General features: G+C 42.1%; 1 long non-coding RNA gene across 3 annotated transcripts in view; it reads right to left on the bottom strand.

Annotated features, from left to right (window-relative positions):
• Positions 1-726: 726 nt before the first annotated feature.
• The window catches only part of LOC137205420 (uncharacterized), a 429,493-nt gene continuing 424,219 nt past the window's right edge, over positions 727-6,000 (bottom strand). For all 3 annotated transcript variants that reach the window (XR_010934128.1, XR_010934129.1, XR_010934127.1), the window contains one exon: positions 727-3,074. This is a non-coding gene — a long non-coding RNA (uncharacterized lncRNA). The remainder of the gene's footprint in view (positions 3,075-6,000) is intronic.

The following is a 6,000-nucleotide window of genomic DNA, read 5'->3' as shown; positions in this document are numbered from 1 at the left end:
TTGTCAGTGATCTGCAATGAGATGAACAGAGACATTACAAGCAAATATGTCAATACTTGGATAGCAATTTGACATTCCACAACAACCAGCCAGTAATCTGTGGATTCATCTTTTTTGAACAGCATACAGACTAATCTGGGTGTTGTCAGACTTAGTGGTAAATCACAGTGGCTCAAATTGTATTCAGTCATGTGTAATAGGATATATCTACCCGTGACAGGTGAGAAATCAGAAATGCCAGATAGATGACCCATAGATAGGAAGAACAAACAGGTCCTTTGCCACAGACAGTGAGAGGCACAGTGTTACTGTAATCACAAAACTTGTAAACTACCCACTTATTGTGCATCCTGCTAGGTTGAATGTAAGCTCCATGAGGGAAGAAACTGTGCCTTCCTTCTCCAGTGCTCTATCACCAAAACCTAATACAATTCCTGGTTTGTTGAATGAATGAACGAATGAATGGGGAATGTTTAGGGTTCCACCTCCCTCTCAGGTTGGGCAGCCATTAGATGTCAAGAGAAGGCAGTTACAGTACCTATGTCAAGTCCAGACAGGGATCACTCAAAGCTCTCACTGTCCTCACTTACCCAGACTTTAGTGTCAGTCTTAAAGTCTTTAAAGGCAGTGAGACAGAAGAGTCTGGAATACATCTTCAAATATGTAAGTCAAGCCTCTAAAGAAATAGGATTCCCTCTATAGAATTCATTGTATTACCACCTTTTCAGGATCACAGCTATTCCAAAAGCACAGTATGACTGATATTGCTTATTATAAGTACTTATTATTTGGAAGTAATCAGTGTCCCATGAACATGCCATGGTTCCTAATAAACTTTAGAGAGTAAACAAGGGTTGCTGACATTACAAAAAAACCCACAAAAGTAATGCCCTTGTTCCCTCTGAGGACACATAGGAGAAACAGACAACACTCACTGTATCATAATATTTTGACTTAAAATATATTTTGTCGACAAGTAGTAGAAAGTGAAAGCATTAGGCTAGAATCCACAGTGGCTCCCACTTGAGGGTGGTACAGTCCTTCAGGGGGACTTGGAAAGGTATGGATGTCCCAGGTATCACTGCATAGCAATGCCCTCCAAATTAAAATGGCATAAAACAACGACCATTTTATTATGCTCACATTTTTGTGGGTCAAAAATTCAGAAGGGGGCTTCCCTGGTGGCGCAGTGGTTGAGAGTCCGCCTGCCGATGCAGGGGACATGGGTTCATGCCGCGGAGCGGCTGGGCCCGTGAGCCATGGCCACTGAGCCTGCGCGTCCGGAGCCTGTGCTCCGCAACGGGAGAGGCCACGACAGTGAGAGGCCCGCATACCACAAAAAAAAAAAAAAAAAAAAAAATTCAGAAGGGGTACAGTTGCCTCTACTCCACAACAACCCAGGATCTCAGCTAGGAAGATTCAAATAGCTGAGAAGTTCTCAAATAACCGGAGGCCGGAATCATGTAGAGACTTCTTCATTCACATATTTGGTACCTGGGCCAAGATGACTCAAAGGTGGCCTCAGCTGGGACTGTTGACCAGAGCAACTGTATATAGCGTAGCACCCTCAGGGAAGCCAACATCTTACATGCTATCTCAAGCCTCCAAGATTAAGACTTCCTGCAAACAAGGGGGACGTTACATGGCATTTTAGGACCAAAGCTCAGAAGTCACACAGTGTCACTTTTGCTGTACTGTATCAGCCAACTTGAGCACAGGCACACCCAGATTCAGGGACAGGTAACATGGGCCTCACCTCTTGACAGGAGAGGTGTCAAACAATGAACAGCCATATTTTAAAACCTCTCCAGGGCAGAAAACTTCTGGAATTTTAGTAAACAACAGCCAGGGATGCCAAGGATCCTACAAAGCATGTGACAGTTTTGCACCTCAAAGAACTCTCCTTCTGAAGATGCCAGGAGTACCCCTGTCTATAAACGCCAGATCCTTGGATTCAGAGAACCAGACAGAAGTCATTTCACCCAAGAACATGACCATCCACTTTACAAAAAAGGAAATCAAAGTCTGGGGTTGATGGGCTGAAACTAGACTCCAGGTCTCTTTCTTCCAAGGTAGATAGTCCTAAGCACCTGCACTTTCTTCAAGTAAGTCTTTGTTAAAAATTCCTAGTATATAAAATGTAACAGTGGATGTTAAAACTGGTTTAAAAGTGTGATGAGTAACAGGATATTTACATGGCCCCAAAGTATCTGCCCACACATTCTTTACTAAATAAACAGAGAAGAAGAGTAACCTTACAATGGAAAAACCTGGTGGATAATACCTTTACCTGATGATCAAAGTGACAAATGGGCATCACTTGACTTCTGATATGAGGCACTGAGAAGGCACAGCATCACTTCTATGACGTTCCTGCTCAAAATATACAACCTAAATCTAATCATGTTTGAGGAACATTCTACAAATAACTGGGCTATGTTTTTCCAAAAAGTAAAAAATCATAAAGACAGTCTTCTCACTCTCAAGTAATTCAGAAAAAAAGAATATATTAGTAGACACACACACAATAGAGGAGAATGAGAAAGTAAAATGGGCACAACAGTTGGTAAATCCGAAAAGGGGGTTTGCAAATGTTCCTGCACTACTCTTGCAACCTATCTGTAAGTTTTGTATAATTTTGAAATTATATCAAAATCAGAAGTTACACAATCAGCAACAACAAAACATTTAATGGTGAATTTCTTGGTGATGTTCTCCCAGCTACTGCAATGAATTCCATTTCTTAACTTTCCAAGGAGTCATAGTTTAAACAAACCACAATGTCTTGAGCTCTGCTCTCATGCAGCTCTCTCTAGTCTTCAGGGAGTAGATCTAGGCTTTGGGGGGAGATGTCAACCAGAATATTTTAGGGCACAAATTGGTCCTGCATATAGATCTTTTAGTTAGGTTACAGGAAAGTTGGTATAACAAAGAGACCCAAAATCCAGAGGCTTAAATAAAAGAGAAGTTCATTTCTGTCTCATCCAACAGTTCAGGAAGTTTGAGCACCTCTGCCATCCTCAATCTGAAGCTTCCATCAATGGGTCCAAGGGAGCAGCTTCGATTACCATTTCCTAGTCAGAGGGGAGGGGGAAAGAAAGAGAGAAAGACACATAGCTTCATTAGAAAACTCAGTCCAGAAGTTTACCTATATCACTTCTATTGTCACTTTCTTGGTCAAAATTTAACCACATGCCACAGCTAAACCATAAGGAGGCTGAGTAATCAACCTCTATCTCTGTAGATGTGTACACGTTCCCAGCTAAATCTCAGGGTGAGGGTAATGTTCTATTATTAAGAGGAAGAGAGTGAGAAGGGATCATGGTAGGTAATTTGATCCTCTGCCCAGAGAACATAGATTGGGGGGACTTCCATAGGACTAGCAGAGCATCTCAGTCATGTTTCCAACAGGGGTATGGGTTTTGGGAGGAGTAGGAAATTCATGGAAGAAATTGGGCTCCCAAAATAGACACTGTCCTCTTTGGTGTCCATTTGAAAAAATTATTTAATTAGCTGTAAGATTTCCAGACCCGAGGTACTTTATTCTGGAGACAAAAACCAACATTTTCCCAGTCATGGAGAGCCAGAATTGCCATGTCAAATTATTTTCATTCTGTTGACAAAATAAACTGTCTTTACACAAACAAAGCGGCCTTCATCCATGCCTACATTCACATCCATGTGCACACGCACACAGATTTGTACACTCACAGACATGGTACATGAAGTTGCCCCAGGGTGCTCCCTGAATCCTCTCTTAGTGACTCCCCATTGATTGGGAGTGTGAGGTATATTTACACTGTCGACTCTCACCTACATTATGTGGTTACTAAATGGTTTCCATAAAATAACAGGCAAATTACCCAACATTGCTTTTTAAAGGATTATGTCTTGACTCATCAAATTTATGAGTGGCTAAATTGCTTTATGTACATCTGAAAAAATAACTTATCCCAGAACAGGCGAGCTAACACATCTGTATTCTAGTTGACTACAGCTCCATTTCATTTTTGAGGCTTTTCCCTCAAAATAGCATTTCAAAATGTCTCTTCCTTCCTTTTCTCTCACATCTCTGTAGGATGCAGACATGTACACAGGCAGACGGCAATGGGCTCTGCTTTTTCTGTCCAGCTTCACTGTACCCCTAGGGAGGCAAAGAGGAAGTTAACAAGGGTACAGGAGCATGCTGTCTGCTCTATTAGAAGTGCCAGTTTGCCATTTTAACCCAAGTCCTGAAGATGTGAGGACCACCAAGGAACGTAAGTTGTTTATCATCATCACGAAGCCTGAAGACAGGGACACTCATGCACTAGGAAACCACAGATCCTGAAGCCCCCAGGGTGCCACAAAGAGGTTTTGAAAGTCCCCCTGGTTTCCCATGAACTACCCTGCTGACCCTGCCTGCTCCTCCCTGCTGGTGACTCATCCAAATGCCCAGTGAGGTTCTCCTTGGCCCCCCATTACAGCCTCTTCATCCTGCCCTTCCACACTTGCCCAGTCACAGCCCCAGACCAAGAACTCTCAGAAAAGCTGCCAACCTTGGCTCATCTGTAGACCTCTCAAAACAAGAGCAGGAACATCCCTAGACTTAAATGCAGCTCCACTGTTTTAATACACCCACACCCACTTTGCTTTTCAATCCCCCATTCCCAGCCAAGGATTGTCACTGAAAGCAATATTCACATCTAGAAGGTCTCACTATCTAAATGTAAGAGGTAGCATAGCATGGTGGTTGCAAGTGTGGCAGTGGAGTATGATTGCCTAGGTTTGCGTCTTGTCTCTGCTGCTTGCAAACTCTGACCTAGACAAGGGACACCTCTCTGTGCCAGTTTCCTTCTTGATCTGATTGATAATATTACCTACTTCACAGGATAAAGTTAAGTTAGTTAATACACGTAAATCATTTAGAAACATGCCTGACATAATGAAAGCTCAATAAACATTAGCTATCCCCATCATTATTATTGTTACTATTATTAGAGAATCTGACAATTAGAAGCTCATTAGTGACCTTGTCCAAAGTAATTTCTATAAACCAACGGGGATATATAAACCAGTGTGATGGGGACAGAGGAGTGAGTGGGGTGGTGAGAAAGTAGAAACATGGAATTTGGTCAAGAGAAGGAGAATAGATATGAGATAACAACTAAAGAAGGTCACAGGGTCAAAAAGGAACCAATTTGTTCTCTGACCGTAAAATACCTTGGCAGAAAAATTGTTATAAACTTTGGTAATTCTGATAAATTGGTATGAATTAAAGTCAATCTATTTACAGCAATGAAAATATGAATCATAACTTAAGCAAAGTACTTCAAAGTTACCAAATAGTCTATGTATATCTCACTTTATTCGTAAGTCTGAGGTTACAGGGGAAACCCCTTGACCCCATGTTATACAAGAAAAATCAAGTCTCAGGTGAGATGCCTTGTCCCAAGCCACAGATCCATCCTGGGCAAACTTCTCTCCCATCTCTAAATTCTTAATATTTCAGAAATACTGATATATGTCACCCCTATTCTCATGAACCTCAGAGAATCTCTATTAATGAGACCAAGTATAATTTCTTAGTTCAAAATTAGAGAACTGCTACAATTTGCTGAGAGCCTGCTTACCCAAACTCCTCACTCAGTACAAGTCCCATAACAGAATCTCCCGCATCATTCCTCTTGGTCAACCAGGGGTCACCTGAGCAAGTGTATGTGCTGACACTCTGACACCCGTCCAGAACTCTGAGCATCTTCCTTTTCTGCTTATCTCCTTCCTTACGAGTGGACCCCCAACACACACATACCCGAGCTGAGGGTGAAAGACCCTTCTTTGACTCCAAAACATGGACCACCTGGGCGCTCACTCAGGATTTAATCACCACGACTGGTAAATTATTTGTCTGCACATGTATCTTATCTTTATGTTGGATTCTGAGTTGGGGAAAGTTCCACTTCTTCACAGTCCTCTATCTTCCTATCACAACAGGCCTTGTACCTGTTGCGGGATGTTTTG

The sequence above is a fragment of the Pseudorca crassidens genome, chromosome 14 (genome assembly GCF_039906515.1).
Source record: "Pseudorca crassidens isolate mPseCra1 chromosome 14, mPseCra1.hap1, whole genome shotgun sequence".
Lineage (NCBI taxonomy): Eukaryota > Metazoa > Chordata > Mammalia > Artiodactyla > Delphinidae > Pseudorca > Pseudorca crassidens.
Note: the sequence above shows the minus strand (reverse complement) of the source record. Positions and strands in the feature narration are given on the sequence as shown.